Source organism: Bubalus bubalis, chromosome 4 (assembly GCF_019923935.1).
Source record: "Bubalus bubalis isolate 160015118507 breed Murrah chromosome 4, NDDB_SH_1, whole genome shotgun sequence".
Taxonomy (NCBI): Eukaryota; Metazoa; Chordata; class Mammalia; order Artiodactyla; family Bovidae; genus Bubalus; species Bubalus bubalis.
This window is the reverse complement of record NC_059160.1, coordinates 3186252-3200357: the sequence shown is the minus strand read 5'-3', so window position 1 is coordinate 3200357 and position 14106 is coordinate 3186252.

Here is a 14106-nt window from a genome sequence, read left to right as displayed (position 1 = left end):
TCGTGCTGCGAGACACCCTCCCGCTCCCGCGGGGTTTTAGGGCTGTGGCCCCTCCTGATGGGAGATGCACTTGTCGTCCGCGAAGCTCTGGGTCCCAGAACCCACTCTAGCCCCTCGTCTCCCAGCGGTCGGGGGGATCCGGACGGAGTCCCCTCCTTGTGACTCCCCCCTCCCCCAGGCAGCCGTAGGGGTGAGAGTCCTCACCCACTCGTCCTGCCTCTAGAATGGAGTTCTGGGACCCGGGCAGCATTTCTGAGCTGAGCGCCAATAGCTGTGGAGCTGGGGCACAAAAAATAAACAACCCATATGGCTGAAAGTTGCTGAACACAGTGTACTTAGGCTGAAGCCAAATACCAGCATTCTCTTCCCCCCAGCAACGATTTGAAGACGTTATTATTGACCTAAAACGTAGATGGGTTTTGGAACCTTTTAATCTGGGAGTTTCCACTGTTAAGCCCGGTAGGGAAATGCAGCCGGTGCTGCTTGTCCATCCCTTAAATGTGAGGGTCCAGGGCCTCCCCAGACTGCCCTTCCTCTTCCTGGGGAGGGTCAGAGGGCAGGAGTTCTAAGATCAGGAAGGCAGGGACGACCCTCCCCATCCCAGACTCCTGGAAAGCTCCCAGCCGGGGTTTAGGGGAACGGGGACCCCTGCTGGAGAAGCCCTGGAGTGCTTATTTCGCAATAGGACTTTGAATAGGGTGGGTTGGGTTTAAATCAACAAAAGGTTCTGTTGCACTGCTCTTGCTGGGTTTTGAAAATTCAGATGCAGTGAGTGGGTTTAGGCGTGGACATGCTTTCCTGGAACAAGACACCTGCCAGCTGCAGGGAACCGCAGGGACGGCCCAGCACTACTTCCTGGTTCCAGGGGCCCGGAAGGGGACGCAGGGACAGCTTCCACTCCCATAGAGGTCAGAAGCGGGCCACTCCGCCACACTGTTTGGAATGAACAGTGAAAAGATGGGAAAAGATGGGAAAACAGGGAAAAGATGAAAAATAGTCAAGGACGTGATGAGAGCATGGTCAAGAGGAGGGCTGGGGAGCAGGGGGTGACGGCTTCTACACCTGAGGGTTAGCGGAGTATTGGCTTTATAATCTTATAGTGAACTCTTTTTTGGGGGAGGGGTATATACTCACTCCTGTGGACTCTTTGCGACCCCGGGTTTCCCAGCTGGTGCTAGTTGTGAGAAACCCACCTGCCAGTACAGGTAGACATAAGAGATGTGTGTTCCATCCCTGGGTTGGGAAGATCCCTGGAGGAGGGCACGGCAGCCCACTCCAGTATTCTCACCTGGAGAATCCCAGGGACAGAGGAGCGTGGCAGGCTACAGTCCACAGGGTCGCACAGAGTCGGACACGACTGAGGCAGCATAGCATGCACCCAGACACAGATAGTAGTCCACCAGGCTCCTCTGCCTACGGAATCTTCTGGGCAAGAATCCTGGAGTGGATTGCCATTTCCTTCTCCAGGGGATCTTCCCGACCCAGGGATCGAACCTGAGTCTCCTGCATGTCCTGCATTTACGGAGGATTCTTTACCACTCTGCCTCCTGAACTCTACATATCTGCTTTATGTGCTTTTCTATTTCCTGTATGCTGCAGTCCAAAATTTTAAAGAGTGGGATGGGAGGAAGGAATTAAGAACAGGCCATGGCTTGTGATGTGACTTCCGGGCGATCCAGTTGCTTCGGCAAGACAGATTCAGGAATCTGAAATGCTTGCGGGGGGGCGGGGAGGTGGTGGAGCTCCAATTCTGCCTCTACCTGGGAATGTGGGCTTTGCCAGGACCTAACTCCTCATCTAACTGGAGATAACAGGAGTCTAGATTCCTAACGTTGTTGGGGGATTAATGAGATCTTCTGCAGAAGGAGGCTGGCCCGGATCTGGCTCGGGTACAAACCTACTCTGGTCACCTTTGCTGTTGTCAAATCTCCACCAAGGAACATGCGACCACGGGGCTTCACAGCTGCCTCCCAGGGTGTGATGGAAATGGCCAAGTAGACAGAGTGTGCAGTGTCCTTGCTTCTGGAGAAGTAGGGGCTGTAGCTTCCATCCGACTTCCTGGGCGGGGTGGTGGGGAGGAGCAGGGGAGTCTGTGCTTGGTCCCTGATCCAGTCCACCCTGACTGTTCGTGGAGAGTGAAACTGGGCCCAGGATGGGAAGGCATGCGCCCGGGGCGATGGGAAGGGGTGCGACATTGCAGCGGCCTGTCCAGTACCACCTGGGGAGCTGCGGCCGGTTCACAGGCCCTCTCCCTCAGGTGTGGCTGGAGGGGGCAGCCTCTCCTCCGTCCCCCCCAAAGCCGCTGCAGGAAGAGACCCCGGCCTAAGGCTGCTTGTGCGCCTGGCGTGGCTGCCTCCCCTCCCCTCCCCGGGCTCAGGAATCGTAACCGGGGTTTATATTTTGCATGCTCCCTGAGGTGTTTCACGTGAACTAAATGCTTTTAAAAAATAAAAAACAGAACTAAGAAAAAAGAAGGCAGAAGGTGTGGATTTCTAGTGTTGTACGTGTTCTAAAAAGCAGCCCCAAATGCTTTTTGCCAGGGGCTCGAACCAGAGCCCACATGAATTCTGGAATCTGTTCCTTAACAATAAATTCCTGGGCCAATCTTTAAACAGTGAGGAGCTAAAAGAAACACCCTATTGGTGAAAGCGGAAAAGCAAGTCCAGGCCGGGCCCCACTGTGCCCTTTTTTTTTTTAAGAATTCAGAGGGAAAACCTTCTTGGGAGCAGAGTTTGCCGTGCCCTCTTCTATCACTGTGCCCCTTACCTTTGGTGGAAATTGTGAAAGTTAAAAGATGGAACAAAGCAGGACCTTGACTTAATTAGAGGTTAAAAGAAGCAAGGAGGTGGAGGAGACTTAGATCCTCACAGAGCACATTCTAGCTACCAGTGCTGCCCTGAAAAACCCGCGTAACGTTATGACAAAAAGAAGATGGCTTTTCTGCTTGGAAGTTGCAGAGCCTCTAAATACAAGCACTGGGGTTTCTTTCGGGCTCCCAGGCCCTTGGACTGGGGTGTGTGGCCTCGGGGGTCCCTGGGTGAAGGCCCCTCCGGGGAACCCAACTCCTTCAGGTGCTCTGGGAGGGATGGCACCTGAACAACGCGTGCCCGGCCCATCCCCGACAGGCCTCAGCCCCGGGAGGATTCTGGAAGGTTCTCAAAGCTGGCATGGACTGCCCAGAAGTGCTGTGAGCACGGGGTGATGGGCACAGGTTTCGCGTGCAAACTGCCATTGCCTCTCTCTGGGGAGGTGGGGATGAGGGGACGCCAGCGACAATGGGCCTTGCCTCTACCCGGGTCCCCCCACCCCCAACACACACACACATACACACACACACACACGCACACACGCACGCACGCACGCACTGAGCCAGCCGGGCGCAGGCCCACCCAGGCCCACCTCGGGCTGCACTGGCCTCTAGTGGCCAAGCACAGCCTCTGCCCCAGCAAGCTCGTAGCCGGCAACAGGCCCGAGCTCTGGGCGGTGAGTGCACACGTGGGGCCTGCAGCCCTGAGCGTGGGTAGCGCCTTGCTGCCCTGAGCAGGCCAGACCACACTCCCTGGGGCTCTGGGGACTTTGCAGGGTGAGGGGCCAAGGTCTGGGGACCCCTGGCCAACTGGAGTCCATAGCTCACAGCACGGGGCGGGCATCGCTGGAACTCACACTCCAGCTTCTTATCCAGTCCAGTCACCAGTTCAGTTCAGTTCAGTCACTCAGTCGTGTCCGACTCTTTGTGACCCCATGGACTGCCACACGCCAGGCCTCCCTGTCCATCACCAACTCTGGGAGTTTACCCAAACTCATGTCCATCAAGTCGGTGATGCCATCGAACCATCTCATCCCCTGTCATCCCCTTCTCCACCCACCTTCAATCTTTCCCAGCATCAGGGTCTCTTCCAATGAGTCAGTTCTTCACATCAGGTGACCAAAGTATTGGAGCTTCAGCTTCAGCATCAGTCTTTCCAATGAATATTCAGGACTGATCTTTAGGATAGACTGGTTGGATCTCTTTGCAGTCCAAGGGACTCTCAAGAGTCTTCAACACCACAGTTCAAAAGCATCAATTCTTCGGCACTTAGCTTTCTTTATAGTCCAACTCTCACATCCATACCTGACTACTGGAAAAACCATAGCTTTGACTAGACAGATCTTTGTTGGCAAAGTGATGTCTCTGCTTTTTAATATGCTGTCTAGGTTGGTCATAACTTTCCTTCCAAGGAGTAAGCGTCTTTTAATTTCATGGCTGCAGTCACCATCTGCAGTGATTTTGGAGCCCCCCAAAATAAAGTCTACCACTGATTCCATTGTTTCCCCATCTATTCGCCATGAAGTGATGGGACCGGATGCCATGATCTTAGTTTTCTGAATGTTGAGCTTTAAGCCAACTTGTTCACTCTCTTTGACTTTCATCATGAAAGTGACCTGAGCGGGCAGACAGGAAGGCCCAGATCAGTGCCTGAGCCCCTGGAGGGAGCCGGCTGATCCGAAGGAGGCGCCCAAGGGCCGAGGAAGCCGCAGATGGCAGGAACAGAGCTAAGCAGGAGACCGCCCCGTGCGTGGCCGCGAGCGGGGCCCGCAGACACCACCTGAAGATCCAGCGTTTCCCCAGAGTCGCCGTGGCAGGCGTCCTTGTTCTGTTCCTGTTAACGTCATCATCGTCATTGTCGCTTCCTCCCCCACCCCCCACACAAACGCCATCACAAAGCCAATTCAGGGGAGCACTGCTGATTATCTACTTTGATTATTTGCCCCTTCCCATACCTCTCTTCTTCTTTTCTTGAGATATATTTTATCACCCTTTTAAAAATGTACAACGCGGTGCTTTTTAGTATATGCACAAAGCTGCCCGATATCACCACTCTCTAACTCCAGAACGCTGTCATCAGCCTGGAAAGGAGCCCGTACCTGTTCGCTGGCTCTCCTCTTCCCCGCGGCCCCGCCCCTGGCAACCACGATCCACTCTCTGTCTCTGTGGATCTGCCTGTCTCGGACACTTCGTGTCAGTGGGGTCACACAGCACGTGGCCCTTACGTCTGGCTCTGTCCGCACAGCATCGCCTGGGTTGCAGCAGCGCACGTCGGCGTTTCATTCATCTCTATGGTTGAGTGATGTTCCATCGTGTGACTAGGCCACGGCGTGTTTATCCATTCATCACCTGATGCATGTTTGGGTTTCTTCCACTTTTGTTGATTATTTTGAATAACCGCCTTTCCTTTTGAGTGGAAAAGTATAAGCAAGGCACTCCTCTCTGCAAATTTGCACTCAAAAGTCTTTTTTGAAATTTTTCTCTATTTTTATACTTTGACAAAAATAGGGCCACAACCATGCTGTTGTCAATGGCTCACAGGGGACTTTCTTCAGGGGCTTTCCTTGGTTCCTGCTGGGTAAAGGGAGTGCCCCAGGCAGGACTGGGGACAGGCTGGGCAGCTGGTGGCCTCTGTTTTCTGCCCTCTCCCCAACACCATCACCTTCCTCCTTATCACTGACCAGCAATGTCAGGGGGCCCTGCAGCTGCTGCGCACCCAGCCCTGGGCTTCCCTTCCCTGCATGCATGCATTCACTCAGCGTCCACTCAGTACCGTGGTGAACGCAGCCGGCACTGCCCTGCCCTTGTGGACGATTATTGTCATGGGAGGATACAGGCAGTAAAAACAAAGAAATATGCTTCAGGCCAAGGATAAACAGCAGAATAACGGGGAGAGGGGGGCAGGAGGGCTGTCTGGGGGCGGTGATCTAGAAAGGCCGCCTGGCCAGGTGACCAAGGGCCAGAGGCTGAAGGGGTGAGGACCCGGCCTCAGGAACATCTGGGGGAAGCAGAGTCTAGCAGGGAAGACGGCAAGCGCAAAGGGCCTGAGGCAGGAGCGTGTGTGCTGGGGTTTGCGGCTGGTGCAGATGGAGGATGTGGAGTGGCCAGGGTCCTGTGGACCACCGTCAGGGCTCTGCTTTTCCCTGGGGTCTGATGGGAAGGCAGCAGGTAGCTGAGCACAGGAGAGGGCAGAGAGCTGATGGAAGCTATCAGACCAGCACGCTGGCTGATGGAGGTGGGTGGGGAGGACCTAGGCGTCCTGAGCAGGATGATGGGGATGCAGAGGGTGGAGAGACGGTCAGATCTGGGCTGGGGTTCAGAAGGGAGTCGGCGGGACTTGTCTGTGGAGTGGAAGTGGGGCGAAAGAAACAGAGGCACCAGGGCCCCCCAGAGCTGGGCCAGGCGACAGGGCAGTGGGTGACGCAGGCCCCTTCTGTCCCTTCCCGCCTGCACGCCTCCTCACTCTGACACACCGTGGGCCTCACACACCAGCGCCTTCCTCCACGGAGCCTCTCTGTCTCCACCGAAGGGCCGCGGTGCCTCAGCTCCAGCACTCGTGGGGAAGAGTGATGAGAAGCGGGAGCTGCGGGGAAGTGAAGGTGGATAAGGCCCCACATCTCCCTCAGGAAGCTTCCACCTCCCTCTTGCAGGGGAGACGGGGACCGGGGACACCCCGTGCTTTGTATATTTCTCTCTCTGAACTTGTAAAGCTTTTCCAGGTTGTGGGGGAGATGGGCACGTGACGGTGGGCAAGGTGAGTCCATTCGCAATGCCACAGGAATGACCCAGAGGAGGCGAAGACAGTCCCCGGTCCTAGTTATATCTTCTTAAAACACCCTGGGGTCCAAAGCCTGGGAGCCGGCCCTGTCCCTCTGCCCCCTCCTCTGTGCGCGTGCGTCCCCTCACCGGGCGCTCGGGGATGAGCGCGTGAGCCTTGGCGGGGGGATGACGCCCGCAGAGGCCCCGACTCCAGGGGACAGTGACTGAACGGTCACCACTAGTTCTGCCATCACCACAGTGGAATGTGTGTCACCCCAGCCCAGCCCAGCCGTCCGCTCCATGGACGTGTCAGGAACACAACACAGGCCTCCAGACTGGTCAGCCCAGGAACAGGGAGGGAGCCGGCCACGTGGGGTGCTGGAGCAGGATACAGGGCCCCCCTCACTGCCCTCTAGGCCAAGCCTGACCCCAAGCAGGAAGGAAGTGGGCAGCTCTGCGCTTCCCCCAGACTTCAGGTTTGGAAGGCTACCCCAGATTCCAGTGAGCATGGGGACTTTGGCCATCTGGAGACAGGGGCACGGTTTGGGGGCATGACTGAAATCCCCCCAGTGGCTTCGAAGGAAGAGGTGCCAGCCCCGAGGAGCCCCCAAAGCCAAGTCCCCAGTCTGGAAAGAAAGAAAAGACAAGCTAAAGACGCCCTCTTCATAGAGGCCCCATCCGTGCAGGGGAGCAGGTGGCCTGAGGTCCTGGGGGTTTCCGGGAGTCATCTGGGGTGTGCAGGTACATGGGGCAGGGGGCAGAGACTCTGACGGGAGCGGCAGGTGAGCCCCAGGCCCCGGTCCTGCTGGCAGAGGAGAGCCCTCGCCGGGGCTGGGCGGTGAGTCACACCCGCTCAGTGAGCGTGCTGAGATCTGCTGTGCCTCAAAGCAACAGCCCCTGCTCGGATCAAAAGGAACGAAGATGGATGGGAACGCTGTAAACAGGCCAGAGCCACCGGGCTGCCCCCGGGACGCAGTGGGTGTGGTGGGCACCTCCCTTCCTGGTGCCCACAGAGCTGAGGAACCCCAGAGCCCGCTGACACCGGGGGCCCGCCGCCACCTGCTGCAGGGGCCCGGGGGTGGGGGGCCGGGGAGGGACTGTTGGCAGGGTGTTCGGCTCCTGCAAGTTTCGACTTCTGTCAAAACTGGGTACTTGGTCGTTTTGCATGATTCAAGGCACACGTGCTTCTCTGTCCACAAAATTCACTTATTCACTGGGGCAGCCAGAAAAATGACGGCGGCCAGCTCTTCCCAGCCTCTCCCCTCTGCGGAATGGACTGTGGGGGTTGCTGGAGAAGGAGAGTGGACAGGACAGGGAGCGTGGGGCAGTGAGTCAGGGGGCCCGGCGGCACCCTGGCTGTGGGCTTGGGCAGGTCCCTTCTCTCAGCCTCCTCCTCAGTCTCCTCCTCTGTGAAATGGGTGCATTCATTTCCTGTGGCCCATGTAACAACACCCGACAAACTTAGTGCCTTAAAACAACACACATTTATTACCCTACAGTCTGGGGGTCAGGGGTCCACAGGGGTCTCCCGAGGCTGTGGTCGACGTGTTAGCAGCGCTGAGTCCTTCCAGAGGCTCCGAGGGGGAGAACCCGCTTCCTGCCTTTCCCACCTTCTGGAGACCACCTGCGTTCCTTGGCTCATGGCCCCTCCGTCCGTCCACAGCCAGCGATGGCCTCTCTCACGCCGAGTCACTGACACTGGTCCCGTCCCCCCTCCACCGTGAGGTTTCCCTCCACTCACACCGGAGCCGCCCGGATAATCCAGGGTCATCTCCCATCTCAGCCCCTGGGTCCACCTGCCACCGTAGCTCCTGTTGCCGTGTGACCCGAGTCTCAGGTTTTGGAGAGTAGGAGGTAGACGTCCAGCAGGGGGCTGTCCTGCCTGCCACGCAGGGCTGGTGCTGGGGCTCCTGCGGGGAAGCCTCCGCTCACACCGCCTGCAAAAGGGTGAGAACCAGGCGGTGCTGGCAGCAGAAGCCAAAGCATCAGGTCATCAGCAGCCTCGCCCACCCACGTGTCCTCGGGAGGACAGGGGCCTCTGATCCAGGGTGGAGACTGGAGCCTTCCCAAAGGACCCCACTGCGACCCCCAAGCCCACTCCTATAGATTTGTTTCCTGGAGCCAAGATGGGGGAGGGCGCTGCATCTCATCTGGGCTGCTGAGGGCCCGCCCTCTGCCCAGCCCTGTGCTGGACGCAGGGCCCACTTACTCAGATGTGCTGGCCTGCCCTGGCCGAGGCCTGCCAGGCAGAGAGACACTCCCACGTACTGGTTAAAACACTGTCAGATGAGACTGAGGGGCAGGGTCACTCCAAAGAGAAAGTGTTCTCTCCCTCCTAGGAGGGGGAATGTCTGAGAAAAGGCCAGCTGGGCTTTGAAGCGTGAATAGGAGTTCACCAGGTAAATGGGAATGTGGAATTTCAGCCAGAGGGAGCAACTTACAGAAAAGCATGAAAGAGGTGGAGAGCATCGTGTGTGTTGGGGGAGAGTGGAGAACATAAGACATTCGGTGCTACTGAGGGGTGGGAGATGAGGCCCCAGAGGTGGGCAGGGATGGGGTGAAGGAGTCTGGCCCTTCGCTGCAGGTGAGAGGGATTTTAAGCTGTGAGAGGACATGGCCAGGTGCGCGTTAGAACAGCAGTGGCCGTGAGAGAAGCAGGATCACTTGATGAAACGTGGTGCCCGCTGTGAGGTGGTGCCCAGGGAGCGTGGCTGAGGGTATGGGTCCCCACCCTGAAAGGGGGGTGTCCACACTCACACACGGGGCCCTGGCAGGAGCAGGTGCCAGGTGGGTTGTCCCCACGCCCCAGCCGAGAGTCTCCTGGCGACAGGGAGGAGGCCACCTGCCCCATGACAGCCAGTCCTCCAGTGCCCTGCTCTCTTATCTGTCTCCTAGACAGAAATTCCAGCATTTGAGAGTCACTCCTTTGACTAGCACCTTGGCTCACTGGCGGGCTGTGGAGGGTAACTCGTGGAGAGGCCAGCTTGGCGGGGATGGACAGAGAGCTGGGCGTGGCAGAAGCAGCCTGGGGGCGTCCACTCCTGCCGCCCTCCAGCCGTGTGCCGGGAAGAGGGCGCTCTTGGGTCTGCTTCAGTAAAGGGGGCGACATGACATCTAGTTCGGCTTTTGAGCACCTCACTGAGCACTTACGCTGCTCGGCTCCCTGAGCCTGACGGCGCTGCCTGGTGGGGAGCCTCACCCCGTGGAAAGGGGCTCAGAGGCCGGGTGGCCCGTCAAGGCCCTCACTGCCCTCTTCACCTTGGGCGACTCTGGAGCCCACAGGCCCCTCAGAGAGCTTTGCACACGGCCCCCCGGGTGAGGTTCCGCCCTGCTCGCCCCCTGCGGGCTCCGCGTGAGCCGGGCGCCTGTGTCTCCGGTCAGGTTTCCCACAGGAAGGTGGGCGAGCTGCCATCTGGGGAACCAGCCCCAGCCTGAAGCCCCCACCGCCCAAGAGGAAGACTAGCGTGTCCTTCAGGAGAAGGGGAGCTGGGTGTCCTGTCTGAGGACCAGCAGCAGGAATTGGAGGAGCCAGGATGTGCCCAGGCCCTCAGGCTGCCTCCCTCTCCCCCGCTCTGGACGGGGTCTCTCCTGGGCCTCCCCCTGCCCCTCGCTGGGGCGGGGGGCAGGACGGGGTCTCTCCTGGGCCTCCCCCTGCCCCTTGCTGTGGGGGGCACGGCGCTCCCTTCCGTCCTGAGCGCACAAGTGCATGTGTGTGTGCGCAGTCGTGTCCGACTCTGTGCGACCCCCTGGACCGGACCCGCCAGGCTCCTCTGTCACTGGGATTCTCCAGGCAAGAACACTGTAGCAGGTTGCTGTGCCCTTCCCCAGGGGATCTTCCCAACCCAGGGATTGAACCCACGTCTCCTGAGTACCCTGCGCTGGCAGGCGGGTTCTTTACCACTAGTATCCCCTGGGAAGCCCAAATACCTGTGAAAGAAAGTGAAAGTGAAGTCTCTCTGTTGTATCTGACTCTTTGCGACCCCATGGACTGTAACCCACCAAGCTCCTCCGTCCATGGGATTCTCCAGGCAAGAATACTGGAGTGGGCTGCCATTTCCTTCTCCAGGGGATCTTCCCGACCCAGGGATCGAACCCGGGTCTCCTGCAGTGCAGACAGACACTTTACTGTCTGAGCCACCAGGGAAGCCGAATACATTTACATACACACAAATACACACATACACACTCAGCCATGTATAAATACCTATGCGCAAATAACCGCACAAACACACAAAGACACACACACATACAAATACGCACACAGAAGCACACGCACACACACTCCATGGGCCACCAGGCCCCAGGCCACTGCTGACTTCAGCTCCTGCAATATCCTGAGGAAAGAGAAAAGAAGTACACTAACCAGTCACCAGACTAACCAGTCACTTATCTGGCCAAGACATCACAGAGTGCCGAGTCCGAGAAGACGGGCCTGCCTCCGGAAGCCGGGCTGCAGTGGGGTGTAGCCGGGGGCACCCATGAGCATGTCCGGGATGTAGAGGGTGCAGCTGGGCCAGGCGTGGCAGGAGAGGGGCTCGGGGTGGAGGTGTGAAGGGGGCACCCCCAGATCCTCTGGGGATCTGGGGGTCTCTGCACCCTCTGTGCCAGTCAGGAGGGAGCCGCAGGGCACGATGAGTCGTGGGACGGAGCCCGGGGGTGGCAGGGCTGGTCAGGGGAGGCCCCTAGGGGAGGGGATGCCCTGGCTGGGCCTGAAATGCCCGGGGAAGAAGCTGGGCAGAAAAAAGCTCCAAGAGGCAGCAGGACTGAGACAAGAGGCCAGCAGCCCTCTCTTGCCCTGCCTGTCGGCCTGTGACTCAGAGCCTCGGGCCGACGAAACTTCTCTCTGCCTGACAGGCCGGTTTGGGGTGTCCCTGGGGCAGCCCCACTCCCCCAGCAATCCAGTTTGTCCCCACCCGCCGAACCCTCACCAGGTGTGAGCCCCACGTGGCGATGGGGGCCCTGTGCTTACCACCCACCTTCAGCACAGTGGGGTTTTGAGAGCTCAGGAATCAGGGCCATGAGGTTACCCGCCCCCACGGCCCGCCCCATCCCTGGAGAAAGCGGTGGGGACGGACTTCAGGGAGAAGGGGAGAGGCTCGGGGCGCCCCCAGTGCAGCCCCCCGGATCTTAGGAGCATCCCTGAGTGTCAGCCTCACAGGCTGAGCCCCCGAGGGGGGCTGGGGAGGGACCCCCCACAAGCCGCGGGGTCCACACAAGCTAGCAGCCCGTCATGATGGCAGGTCGCTGCTGGGCCCTGGCCTGGATGAGCTCTGCCCAGTTACCTGCGTCTAGGGGTGAGCTCTGGGTGCCCGGGGGTGCCAGGCTTGGCACAGTGTGATCCAGGCCAGGGCAGCCCTTCTCTCCGGGTCCGTCTGGATTGGAACCTGGAGGAGGAGATGGCCTCTTGGAGGAGAAGAGGGAGCCGGGGCGCGCAGGGAGCCTGGGGCAGGAGGGAAGCCATTCCAGAAGGTTCTGCCCGTCTTACCGTTGGGATGGAGGCAGGCCACGGGGAGAGCTGAGGCACCCCGGGTGCAGGGGTGAGGCAGCAGACACCCCCAGCTCTGGGCAGCACCGGCCACACCCAGCTGGGCAGAGCTTTGGCTTTTCTGAACCCAGACCACTGTCCTATTTTTGTGTGAAGGGTGGACGTGGTAACAGATTGGGGCTCTTCTAGGAACCAAAAGAGGGCTGGACACCACACTCCGGGGTCTGAAAAATCTCCTACACCTCACCACACAGAGAACCGGCAAGTTCTGTCTGTGCTGCCCCCCTTCCAGGCGTCCTCAGGAACCCCCGACCACAGCACACAGTGGGCACTGGGTAGGGGAGGGGCGGGGGCAGAGGCACTGGGAGGGGACGGGAGGGGGAGGGGGAGGGGCGGGGGAAGGGCGGGGGGAGGGGGCAGTCCCAGACCCTCGGCCTGGTGTTAAGGAGATGCTGAGGCTGGGTGACTGCCTCCCGCCCTCCAGTCCAGCACGCCCTGGAGGACCCCATGTCCGGCTGTCCGGGCTCCCACCAGCATTGGCAGGCGGAAGCTGGTTTCCTGCTGACCCCGCCTGGGCCCCGTTTGCCCTTCAGCTTTGGCCCCGGGTCCTCCTCCTGCGTGACTGCGGCTCTCCCCAGCTTGAGCCACCCGGCCAGCCCCACCGGCCTCCGAGCTCCGGGTCCTGGGAGCGCCCGGCCCCACGGCCTCCCCGCGCCTCTGAGCACACTGACCACGCACAGGCTGACGCTGGCGTGGATTCCGATCCGGATCTGAAGGAGCTCTGCGGCCCCCTGAGCGTAGAGGGTGCGGGAGGTACAGTGGCCGGGTGGGGAGTGGAGCGCACCCCGGCCTGGACAAACAGGGCTGGAAGGACGGGCCGGAGGAGCTGGCCCTCCGCGGCCCGGATGGCCCTCCCTGCCTCCTTGTCCTCCCGCTCGGCGTTTCCCTGCAGCCTTCACTCCCTTCTCGGGCTGTCCGCTCCACTCCTCCATGTGCCCGGCAACCAGCCGCAGCTCCTGCGCTCAGCGCATCTCGGGTGAACTCAGAAGCTAATCCTGATGCCAAGACTCACATTTCTAATCCAGCTCCTGAGCTGGCCTGGTTCAGATGACGCCTCCAGCCTGAGGGAGGCATTAACATCAGGCAGGGTCACAGGGGTCCCCAGAGGTGTCCGGCCAAGCGGTGAGTGGTAAGCAGTCCCTGACACCGCCAAGCTGGGCATCCTGACCGGGGGACCGGGCCCCTCCGTCTCACCGGGGCACAGCGGCAGACCAGTGACACCTGGCCGGCCTTCTTCACCCTCCCTTTGTCCGTGTATCTGCAATGTGACTTTGCACCGCGAATCAGCAGTAACCTATGACTGGTTTTGGCCAGTAGAATATGGCATAAACCACTCCATGCTGGTCTGAGCCTGGGCCTTAAGGGTCCCATGCATGTCTGCTCCCTCTCAAGGTGCTGGGGCTTCCCAGCTGGTGCTAGTGGTAAAGATCCTGCCTGCCAATGCAGGATATATAAGAGATGCAGGATCAACCCCTGGGTTGGGAAGATGCCCTGGAGGAGGGCACAGCCACCCACTCCAGTATTCTTGCCTAGAGAATCCCTTGGACAGAGGAGCATGGCGGGCCACAGTCCATAGGTTCACAAAGAGTTGGACGCGACTGAAGCAACTTAGCACGCAAAGCTCTGCAATCCTGGGAATGAGCCTGCGAAGTGGGGGAGAGAGCAGAAGGCCAGAGAGGAGCCCTCTGCCGAAGCCTCAGCACCCAGCCCAAGGTCAAGGTCACACAGCCTACCCTGTGGACATGCCAACTCCAACTAGCGGAAGCAGCCAGCCGGCCTATAGATTCACAAGGAATAAGAAGTGGTTGTGTTTTAAGGCAACTATACTCCAGTAAAAATTAATTAAAAAAAAAAAAAAAAAAGGAGTGGTTGTGTTTTCAGCTCCCAAACTTGGGGGAGTTTTGTTACACAGCAATAGCTTACTGATACAGGCACCATATGGACTGGCTCTGAGTGTCACATAGTAGAAATAGGAGCCAGGAGCAGATCTCAGAGA